The sequence below is a fragment of the Anser brachyrhynchus genome, assembly GCF_964034855.1.
Source record: "Anser brachyrhynchus genome assembly, chromosome: 1".
Lineage (NCBI taxonomy): Eukaryota > Metazoa > Chordata > Aves > Anseriformes > Anatidae > Anser > Anser brachyrhynchus.
Genome location: NC_137694.1, coordinates 18,848,838 through 18,861,116, shown reverse-complemented (window position 1 = coordinate 18,861,116; position 12,279 = coordinate 18,848,838). Strand labels below are relative to the sequence as shown.

At 39.8% G+C, this 12,279-nt stretch overlaps 1 long non-coding RNA gene across 1 annotated transcript; it reads left to right on the top strand.

Moving 5' to 3' along the window:
- Positions 1-203: 203 nt before the first annotated feature.
- LOC308197531 lies at positions 204-12,079 on the top strand. Its single transcript, XR_013953056.1, has 4 exons — positions 204-860; positions 7,765-7,884; positions 8,474-8,548; positions 10,427-12,079. It is a non-coding gene; the product is annotated as an uncharacterized lncRNA (long non-coding RNA).
- The last annotated feature ends 200 nt before the right edge of the window (positions 12,080-12,279 follow it).

The following is a 12,279-nucleotide window of genomic DNA, read 5'->3' as shown; positions in this document are numbered from 1 at the left end:
GTTTGAAAGTATTCTTGATTCCTGGGGCTGTTTTAGCCATTGCTGAGGTTAATCCCTGAAGCCTGTTAGCCAGTGCCATAGCACCATCCTGTAACAGGCTTGATTGAGTCAGGTTTTCAACTTACAGTGAAACGGGAAAAAATGAATGAATAATGATATGAGTTATATATATTCTAAACAACAAAACCAAGAAACTCCCAACTTAAACAAGGAAAAAAAAAGTGCAGGAAAAGGAAAGGACAATCACTAAATAATAATGTTTAAAAAACTCAGAATGTAAGTGCTATTTGATGGGGAAAAAAAAATGAATCTGAAAATCTGGGCCAGAACTCTAGTGATGATTATTTAAAGTGATCAGATGTTACACTCAGGAGTACACATAGAAAATCTTTTTGGAAAGATAGCTAATGAATGTGTCAGGGCATTGAGTGCACTAGTAAACCTTAATGGCCCTGACCAGCCTCACCTGGGGCCTCCACCCACATCCATGGGTCTAGAAGCTGTATTTAAGCTCAGCTTTGGGCCTTTGTTCCTTTCTTGAGCTATGTTGGAGGTGTTTGTTGCTCAGCTCTGTCTGTTCATGGGAGCCCTGGGTCTGAAGCTCTGTGGGCTTGTTTGGCAGATTCGCTGTGACCTATGGAGTGACTTCATGGCTTGAAGTTAGACCTGCCTCATCACTGTCATAACGGCTTATGACTTGGGCTCTTGGTTGGATGTGGACAAAATCTCAGGGTTTGCCCTGCTTGTCTTGCTTGTGTGCTGTGGGACTGGGCCCTGCTTTGTGAGGCCCTGCTACTCATGTTATACCCATTGGCTCTCCAGCCCTTCAGGAACATCCAGTGTAAAGGATGGATATCCAGGTATGGAATGGCTTTTCACAAACATTATTTATTCAACTTCCTGTTTTATATTGATTTTATTTTCTTTTATTCATATCAGAATTAACTCCTATCACTTATGTCAATAAGAGACATTCTAAGAAACTGTAAGGCTGAAGTACCTGTGATTTCAGTCTTTTGTAGTAGGTGTGAGAGTTACGTTTGGAGTACGTTATAGAGCTGTATCAGAGACAAACTTGGTCATTTTACCCTTCAGGAATAATTCCTAGTACGTGATATAAACTTTTCATTTTACACAGCAAAATTCAGTGCACTTTTTACTTCAGCCAAGTACAGATGCTAAAGTGCAAACCACTCAGGATTTTAACTGTTAAGTTATTTGAGGAAAAAAACATTCTTGAAAATAAAATGAAAACTAAAATGCCTAAGCCTATACAAGTCACATGAGTGATCCCAAAAGACTGTGCTAGAAATGTCTATAGGTATCATGAAACACGAAAAACATCTATTGGGTAGGGGGAGGCTCCCCAGATTCTTTCTGTATGCACTAGAAAAGCCAGAAGACGCATAAATTCCTGATTCTGGATGTATAATCAGCATGAGCAAGTCTTGGTAACTCTCAAAGGGTTTTAATGCCCTGTATTTCTCCATCCATTTTTTCTTGCAAAATTACAGATTGAGCATATTTTAAAGTAGAAAAATGACTTTACTGGACTCATGCAACCTGGTATTGAAGAGGGTAAGAAACCTAAACTTGTAACTCTACTCTTTAACTCAAAGAAATGAATTTCAGTCTTTTATCTACAGTTAGGGTTATTCCCTAACTTTTGGATAGGAGAAAATCCCTGTTTGTTGTTTTTAACTTCCTTTGCTCGTGCATATAACAAAAGGAGAAGTGTTGTGGTTTAACCCAGCAGGCAGCTAAGCACCAGGTAGCCATTCACTCATGGGGGAGAAAAATCAGAAAAACAGGTAAAACTTGTTAGTTGAAATTGTCAATTTATTAGGACAGGAAAAGAAGGGAATAATAATAATAAAAGAATATACAAACAAGTGATGCAGAATGCAGTTGCTCACCACTCGCAGACAGATGCCCAGCCTGTCCCTGAGCAGCAGCACCCCTCCTGACCAACACCCTTCTGTGTTATTGCAGAGCATGTTGTCATACGGTGTACAATATCCCTTTGGTCAGTCTGGGTCAGCTGTCCTGGTTCTGTTCCCTCTGAGCTTCTTGTACATTTCCAGTCTCCTTGCTGGCAGGGCAGCATGAGAAGCAGAAAAATCCTTGACTTAGTGTAAGCACAGCTCTGTAACAGTGTCAGCATGTTATAGAATCATAGAATGATTTTGGCTGGAAGGGATCTTAAAGATCATCTTGTTCCAACCCCCCTGCCATGGGCAGGGACACCTCCCAATAGAACAGATTGCTAAAAGCCCCATCCAACCTGGCATTAAACACTTCCATGGATGGGGCATCCACAGCTTCTCTGGGCAACCTGTTCCAGTGCCTCACCACCCACAGAGTAAAGAGTTTCTTTGTAATATATAATCTAAATCTACCCTCTGTTAGTTTAAAACCATTACTCCTTGTCCTATCATTACATTCCCTGATAGAGTCCCTCCCCAGCTTTCCTGTAGGCCCCCTTTTGGTAATGGAAGGCTGCTATCAGGTCTCCCCAAAGCCTTCTCTTCAACCCTAACTACCTCAGCCTGTCTTCAAAGGAGAGGTGTGCCAGCCCTTTAGTCTTTGTGGCCCTCCTCTGGACTCCTTCTAATGCATCCATGTTCTTCTTGTGCTGTGGGCCCCAGAGCTGAAGGCAGTACTCTAGGTGGGTTTTATGAGAGCAGAGTAGAGGGGGAGAATCACCTCCCTTGATCTACTGGCCATGCTTCTTTTGATGCAGCCCAGGATATGGTTGGCTTTCAGGCAATGTGAGCGCACATTGCTGGCTCATGCTGAGCTTCTCATCAACCAACACCCCCAGGTCCTTCTCCTCAGGGCTGCCCTCAATCCATTCTCTGCCCAACCTGTATTTGTGCTTGGGATTGCCTGGGCCCAGATGCAGGACCTTGCACTTGTCCTTGTTGAACTTGATGAGGTTCACACCAGACCACTTTTCAAGCCTGCCAAGGTCTATCTGGATGGTACCCCTTCTTTGCAGAATGTTGACTGCACTGCACAGTTTGGTGTCATCAGCAAACTTGTTGAGGGTGCACTCTATCCTATTGTTCATGACACTGACAAAGATGTTAAACAGTGCCAGTCCCAATACCAACCCCTAAGACCACTTGGGTCCAAGGGTCTCCACTTGGACACCAGGCTGTTAGCCACAGCTCTTTTGAGTGTGACCATCCAGCCAATTCCTTACCCAACAAGTTGTCCATCTGTCAAATCCATGCCTCTCTATGACACAGTGACACGCTTAGTGGATGAGGGAAAGGCTGTGGATGTGGTCTATCTTGACTTCAGTAAGGCTTTTGACACCGTTTCCCACAGCATTTTCCTCAAGAAACTGGCTGCTCTTGGCTTGGACTGGCGTATGCTTCCTTGGGTTAGAAACTGGCTGGGTAGCCAGGCCCAAAGAGCTGTGGTGAATGGAGTTAAATCCAGTTGGAGGCCAGTCACTAGTGGAGTCCCCAGGGCTCAGTACTAGGGCCAGTCCTCTGCAATATCTTTATCGATGATCTGGATGAGGGGATTGAGTGCACCTTCAGTAAGTCTGCAGACAACACCAAGTTAGGTATGTGCCTCGATCTGCTCGAGGGAAGGAAGACTCTGCAGGAGGATCTGGATAGGCTGGACCGATGGGCTGAGGCCAACTGTATGAAGTTCAACAAGGCCAAGTGCCAGGTCCTGCACCTGGGGCACAACAACCCCAAGCAGCACTACAAGCTGGGAGATGAGTGGTTGGAAAGCTGCCTGGCCGAGAAGGACCTGGGAATACTGGTTGATAGGCAGCTGAATATGAGCCAGCAGTGTGCCCAGGTGGCCAAGAAGGCCAACAGCATCCTGGCCTGCATAAGAAACAGTGTGGCTGGCAGGGCTAGGCAAGTGATTGCCCCCCTGTACTCTGGGGGCTCTGGTGAGGCCGCAGCTTGAGTACTGTGTTCAGTTTTGGGCCCCTCGCTACAAGAAGGACATGGAGGTGCTCGAGCGAATCCAGAGAAGGGCAATGAGGCTGGTGAGGAGTCTGGAGAACAAGTCTTACGAGGAGCGGCTGAGGGAGCTGGGGTTGTTTAGCCTGGGGAAGAGGAGGCTCAGGGGTGACCTTATTGCTCTCTACAGGTACCTTAAAGGAGGCTGTAGCGAGGTGGGGGTTGGTCTATTCTCCCACGTGCCTGGTGACAGGATGAGGTGGAATAGGCTAAAGTTGCGCCAGGGGAGGTTTAGTTTGGATATTAGGAAGAAGAACTTTATGGAAAGGGTTGTTAGGCATTGGAATAGGCTGCCCAGGGAAGTGGTTGAGTCACCATCCCTGGAGGTCTTTAAGAGACGTTTAGATATTGAGCTTAGTGATATGGTTTAGTGGAGGACTTGTTAGTGTTAGGTCAGAGGTTGGACTGGGTGATATTGGAGGTCTCTTCCAACCTAGATGATTCTGTGATATGTCATGTGGAACAGTAGCAAGTGTTTTGCACAAGTCATGAGATTGTCAGTTGCTCTTAGCCTGTCCACCAATGCTGAAACCCTGTCATAGAAGGCCACCAGATTTGCCCTTTGTGAAGCCATGTTGGCTCTCACCATTCACCTCCTTACTTTCCATGTGCCTTAGCATTCTTTCCAGAAGGATCTGCTGCATCATCTTGATTTTGCCAGGAACAGAGGTGAGACTGACTGGCCTGTAGTTCACTGGGTCTTCCTTTGTTCCCTTTGTAAAAATTGGGTATATGTTTCCACTCTTCCAGTCAGTGGGAACTTCACCAGGCTGCCATGACTTCTCAAATATGATGGATAGTAGCTTAGCAACATCGTTCTCTAATTCCCTCAGGACCCTTGACTTCATTTCATGATGTCTCATATTCGTGCACCTTCAGTTTCCTTAGCTGGTCTTGAACCTGCTCTCCTACTACACTGGGCTGTTCTTCATTCTCCCAGTCCCTGCCTTTGCCTTCTGGGGCTTGGAGTATGTGGCTAGACGTCTTGCTGGTCAAGACTGAGGGGAAAAATATCATTGAGTACCTTAGCCTTCTCTGTATCTCTTGTAACCAGGTCTCCTGTTTCCTTCTGGAGAGGGCCCACAATTTCCCTAGTCCTCCTTTTATCACTGTCATCCCCACAGAAGCCTTTCTTGTTGCCCTGGATATCTCTGGACAAATTTATTCTAATAAGGCTTTGGCTTTCCTAACCTGATCCCTGGCTGCTCAGTAAACGTCTCAGTATCCCTTCCAGGATACCTGTCCTTGCTTCCACCCTCTGTAGGTCTCATTTTTCTGCTTGAGTTTGGCCAGTTGAGTGGTGCTTTGAGTGTTGTTCCTTGGGGCTTCCTTGGCTCAGGAGCTCCCTCCTGTATGCCACAATTCCCTGCTCTGCTGCAGATCAGAAAAACAAACAAGCAAAGAAAGAAAAACAACAGAAGAACCTTTTTTTTCCCTGTTTTCATCTTTCTAAGTCCTAACCCATTATCCTAGTGCCATAGCTCATGATTATTGAAATCCAGGGACTGACAAAATTGTTACGAATGATTCTTTGTGCTTCAGATTCTGTTCAAAAATATAGGTTTAAATACAAAAACATCAACTGCAGATGTGCACAGAAGCTATTTTCACAGGGTCATATAAAAGAGTCCTGCCTCTTTAAAACATGAAGCTAGGGGAAAAACACCTTTTGGAAAGTCAGACTATAGGTAAACACTAAAAATTTAATCACATTTCTCAAAATATTTCTTGCTAGTTTTGTGGTATAAATAATATAAACCAATGGAAAAAAGCTGCTGAAAGTGATAGTCATACATGTTAACTTTTTAGAATATGTTGTAAAGGAAAGAGCAACATCAAAGTGAAAGGCTTTACGGTTTACGAGTTACTCAGATATTACTTTTGTGTGAAGACTACGAATTTTTTCCTCAAGTTTAAGGTTTACAAGCATAGACATCTTTCCTCCAGTCAGGGTAATCAGAAGGAAGCAGACTACTAATTAAATTCCTGTGTCCAACTGAAAAGTGAACTATCCAAAATAATGACGCCTCTCCAAGGGAGGGAAAATGTTAGATAGCTAACTTTCAACGGTAGATGTGAATTCAGTTATTGCACAGAAATAGTTATGGATATTTGATAATCACTGTATTTTTGAAGTTATGCAGGAAGCACTGTGAACCAGCTCTTTGACTTACTGAAATCATTAGGGAATGGTGCAGTCTGTTTACTATTCTTACTAGATCTTGCTAATTAGCTAGTTCACCCATCACATCACTGAGTTCGGACTGTTGCTGCTATACATGGAAAATGTTTAGGGAAAAAAAATTAGTTTCTTCTTCATAACTGATTACTGAATGACTTCAGAATTCGCTGTTTTTACTACACTGGGCTCCAGTGCAGAGTTTTTTTTGTCTCCCCTTCCCCCCTCCATGTGCTGGCTGCACCTGTACATTTTTTTTCCCCCTATGGAAAATAGCTCATAAAAGCTCTAACAAAATGCGGATATCTACACTTCAGTTATAAATGCACAAAGCCAGGGATGCAGTATTTCAAGAAAAGCAAGCAGCTTCTCTAATCATCTTTTTGTTAATATGTTCCAGAAAAGAAAGGATTTGTATTGACAAGAAAGAAAGAACTTAAAGGCTGGTCAAGTGTATTAAATCACTTTTTTTTTTCTTAAGGCACTTCATGTTTCCAGTTGCTTTGGCCATATGAGGCAGTACTGTATCAGTAACCGTAGTGCTGACAGGCATTTCTATGACTGCATGATAAGGCCTGGCCTTTACTCAGCACTCACTATAATATCATTTGCCTCAATGACTTGTTTTAATAAGAGCCAGTGCAAGACATAGGAAGTTACAATAATGTAAGTTTTGAAATACTAAGTCAGGAATTTAAACCAATAATACTTACTTCTCACTTCAGACATGTATTTAAACCTCAGTTTCTGAGTGACCTATCAGTAGATGACAAATACTTTCTAAAAGGAAAATATCATTGCTACATATCAGATTGCTGTTTATTTTTCATGTCCTTCTATTGCAGAAATTCATAAGCACTTTCAAGTAAAGTGTTTGTGTTTATTTTTTTCCTCTCATCAGGAGTTTTATTTTTTGTTTATTTTAAGTATCTACCTATATAGCAATATTTTCTGGAAATGCATTCCTTTTCCTCACTACCAGAAAAATCCAATCTTGAAATGTAGCTTTACTTCCAAATAAGCTATGAGGTAAAATTCCAATTGCTAACAGTATCCTGCAAAGTATTTGCGGACAGATGCACAGTGATTTGATTCCCAGAAATGCTACCTCACGATATTTTCATTGCCGGAATGTTACCACTGACAGCCAATTTTGCCATGTCTGAAACGAACACGTTTCTGCTGCTGTTCCTAGAAGCTGAATTTTGTGGAGTAGTGATAGCTGTGTTATGCTTGATCATTTTATGACTAAAAGAGATCACATCATATATGTGGAGTTAACTTGTGTCATGGAATTAGATTTACACAACTCTGATGTAGCATCAATTAAGTAACAATCAATTATTATACACCTTTATAGCAGATAACAAAGATTATGATTTCAACTGCACTTAATCGGTATTTAAGTATTAGTTGTTTAACACAATGATTTAAGAAATTTGCTACAATAGAAACAGCAACTAAGTTAAAGATTCATGAATGGCAAGGTTCACTGGAGAGTTACTGCAGGGTTCTGGCGGTTTTCTAAATCCAGTTGCACGCTTCCAAAGTACCCCCTAGAATGAATTACTCACCCTGTGTTCTAATCAGTGTTTGTCTGCAGATGAGCTTGTTCCTTGAGGATTCAACCCTGAGATGCATTTCTCCTCAGGGGCACCCTGAGTGGAGTACCAACTTGGTGATCAAGGGTGCAGCCTGCTGCAATCACTGGTGAGCTCAAAAAGTTCTTGTTTGGAATCACTGTTTATAGGATTGCATGGACATTGTCTTTTGGTCATTAATTTTAAAGGATTCAGGTCTTTTTCGAATTAGTTTAAGAATAAGGTTGTGCAGTCCCCCTCCCCTTAGAAAGTAACTGTGTTTGTCAGTTCGTCATACCACAGGGTCCAGTTGTGGTCGGGGAGAGGCTTGATCATCCGAGGCCTATACCATATGAACAAAAGGTGTTAAAGGGACTGAAGCAAGAAGTAAGGCTTCACTGCACTCTGCAGATAACATTGGAATGGTGTCAAGATAACTCTTCCTTTGGTTATGAAGAGAAACGAGATGAGATGCCATATTTATTAAATTGGCTGATTGATTTGTAGTCAAACTCAAATTCCTTCATTACTGCCCATGACAGATTTAATGGGAATAGTATGCCTGAGGCACTATTATTAACAAGCTGTCCAGTTCAAGGAGTGATCACATTGAGACCTGCCGTGGCTCACAAGCCTGAGCAAGACTTAAGCCATGTGTAGGAGCAGAGCGTACCTGCCATAACTTGACTCTCGTATTAATATTTTCAATTTAATCACAGAATTGTAGGGGTTGGAAGTGACCTCAAGAGATCATCGGGTTCAACCACCCTGCCAAAGTAGGTTCCCTAGAGCAGGTAAATAGTCTCAATACAAATTAAGCCTCACCAGCAATATTGTTGAAATCATTTTATTTGCCCTTTCTACTATCTACCCTTTCCTCTGGTGCTGTATTCACCTTCTGTGCCCAAACATCAACAAGACCAACCTCCCTTCAACAATAGTGAGGGGTGTCACAGCAAGCCCTTGCCAACCTGGGGCCTGCACTAGGGGAGCTCCTCACTGGTGGTTGGGGGTTCCTTCCTTTTCAGTCATGGAATCTGCCGTGGGGTTGCTGCCTTCTGGCTGCTCCCAGCAGAGTGTTATCAACACTTCTACCCACAAATTCAAAATACATCTTCATATAGGATGCTATGAAGAAAACTAACTCCATCCCAGCTACAGCCAGTGCAACTTTTAATGGCAAAAAACATTGGGCAAACATAATGGCAAAAGTAACTGGGAGATAATCATGATGGGCAGTTTAGTAGGGAGAAAGACAGGAAGAAAAAAAAAGTTTTATATTTCCTGTAATACTAAATTTTCACACAGTGCTACCCAGTTTTGAAAGAGCTATAGGAATACAATCATTTTAATTTGCTTTTCTTTCATATGTTCCGATTTCTCAGGAAGGTTTCCTCTTATAAGGAAGATTTGAAAAGCAATGGGAAGCTTTTGTTTTTATTATATCTTTCCTATCTTTTAAAAAGATTGCTTTGACAAAGCTGAAGGAAAAAAAATATATAGGTAGTGAATCCAATAAGAGGTTATTTTCATGTAAAGAAAGTAGTGAGAGAATCAATTATATTCTAATACTTTGGCAGAGTTCACAGCAGTAAAAAATATTATTTGCAATTATTTTCTGTAATTTTCTCGTAAAACTTATAGGTCAGAATCAAAGAAATTAAAAGTTTGAATCTCAAGCTGAAATTATAGGTAGTCATTGAAAAAATGGTAAAATATATATATAATAATAATAATAAAAATGCCAAACATTAAATACAAGAGGGAGTTGTACTTGGAATAAGAACAGAGAAAGAAAAAGATACGTTACAATAACCAGTTATTTTAAAGGATCAGAAAATCTTTCCTGAACCATTTAAACATGAAAATCTCCATATTTGAAAAAAAGAGAGATGTTTTACTATCACAGCTTTTATGCATCCTCTAGGTTAGTACTTCCAACAAAAGGCATCGATGTCTTTGACCTTTCTTAGAATAAATATAAATGGTAAATCTTCTAAACTGTTTTTATTTTATCAAAACACAAGGTGAGATTTTAACTGATCCTTTCAAGACCTAGCTGTTCAAATAGGAATTCATCAGCATCAATGCACATAGGAAATAGCTTTGTCAGAAGGTAAAAGTCAAAGAAAAAGATTTCACAGAGAATATTGTGAAGGTGTTTGTAAATGATTGAGGTAAATCATGTGATAGAGATCAGCCTGTGTCATATCCAGTAATTATTGTGCTATGGGTTAAGATTATTGGATGTTTATTTTATGAAATGTTTCAACTATGCCCTAAACATATGCTGAGTCAGAAAAGTGGAAGAAGGTCACCAAGTGAGTTAATTAGTCCATAAAGAGGCGTACATTTCTCATTCAAATTACTAATCTCTAGTATCAGACCACACGCATAATGTTATCAGTATTAGAGTATTGCTTTGACATCTTATTTTTCTGATCTGCAAAACACTGGTCAGACCACGTGTTTAGAGTTCAGCTTCTCAGCTGAAATGGTCAAGCAATACATTTATTTATGTAATTGTCTATCTTTTGTTTAAAAAAAATATATTTGAAGGTGAGGCCCTCCTCAGTAGAGTTACATTATGTGATATCAACCACTGAGAATTAATGTTGAATGAGATTTTTAAATAAACTAATTTGTCTATGGGTATTTCTCATGTTTTTCAGGATCTCCATGTATCTGAGACCAGGTGACATTTCCAGTGGACAGATCTAGTTATTGACAAGTGATAACACTTATATCACCACTGTATAGATCGTCAGCCCCTCATTTCACCTTGTTTTGGTTTTGTTGGTTTGGTTTGGTTTTTCCCATCCCCCCTTTGTTCTAAACAGTAAAACAACAAAGGTAATTCAAGCAAGGGGAAAAACAGAGAAAGCTAAAATTCATTACAAAACTTTGGATTTCATTTAAGCTGTGTTTCTGTACCTTTGGAATTACTTTTTTTAAAAGCAATCAGAAGTCCATTAACATTAATATAATATGGTTATAATTAAACCACTTGGATTCCAACAGGACTTTCTTTGGTCCTAACTGAAATTTGTGACAATTTATTGTAAATAAATGGAAATTAGTGACACAACTGGAGGATCTTTCTTTTGCTGTCTTGATGCTGAGAGGTATATGATTTTTTCCTCTCATCAGATGCATGCTGGCACGTTCACCTTTTGAACACAATAACATTGATATTAATGAGCAATATTAAAATGTCCTTAAGCAGAACAAACATCTTATCCAACAATGTTGAGAAAAGGTCATTCATATATCTCAGTCTCTTCAATGCTGCCATCTGTAATTTAGGCATTGTAATATGTTGGCATATTAAATAGTACATTTGCTCCCAGTGACTAAGCAATACTTAGGTAGTGGACCCATTCTGGATGATACCGCAAAAGTTCTGGGGAAAAAAGATTGTAAGCTGCACTGTTGTCAGCAGAGAGTTGTATAAGAAAACCCTTGACAAATTTGATTCCTTTGGAGGTACTGCTCTGAAAGGCCTTTAGACACTACTCCATTTCATCTGTAATTTTTTTTTGTTTTTGGGTAGATTATATGGATGGAAAACTGATGTGATTTACGTGCCCCTACATTGTGTATGACTGTGTATATAGAACACTGTGGGTAACACAAGAATGTAGTGGATTCAAGGCTATATTGAATTTATTCATAATAGATTCACAGATCTGTCACCACCTTTCAACTAAACAAGTGAAAGTCTTGTACATTATTATCTCATATTGTGATTGCCTTTTTAAAATTTTGCATGTCAGCATTCTTTGACATTTTCTGACATTTGGATCTCTTTTCAGACTTTATTCTGAAGACATAGGTCTTTATCAATTGAAATACATGGTTTAATCTCCTTAAAGTTGAAATATTTTTTAATATTCAAGGTAAATTTAGTTGTCTAGTATCGGAATTGCTGTATATTCCCCATAGCTACTGACATAATATTAATTTAGACTGTTTTGTTTTTAAAATAGCAGAAATGAATTGCATTTTTAACATTAAATTCTGCTTGGGCATGGACTTCATCCCAATGTCACTGTGTTAATTAAAAGTCACATCTGCTGTTATCATTTGTACTTTGAAAAAAAAAACATTATTCCCAGTGTATATAACATTCAAAAGATCATAGTAAATATAGTGTAGTCCTAACAAAACAAACAAGTCTTTCTACAATTAAATAATCCATAACTCGTTTTTCTAAGAAACTAATTCTCTTTTGAAAACTTGAAAGGCTTATAGACTGAAACCACATTTACCAGTAAATCATGTGCTTACATTCTCTCTGTGAAAATATTTGAGGCATAAAACTATAGATTTTTTTAAACTGAATTCACAGCTTGCTCTGGGAAGTAAATAATTCTGACAATTCGTTTGATTTAATATATAACCAAAAAGCCATGAAGAAAGCAACCTGTTGTTGTTTACCTTTATATATATACCATATGTATATATTAAGCCGTTTCTTTGCTTGTATTGTATTGACAAAGCACCTAATTTCTCACAGAAGAGA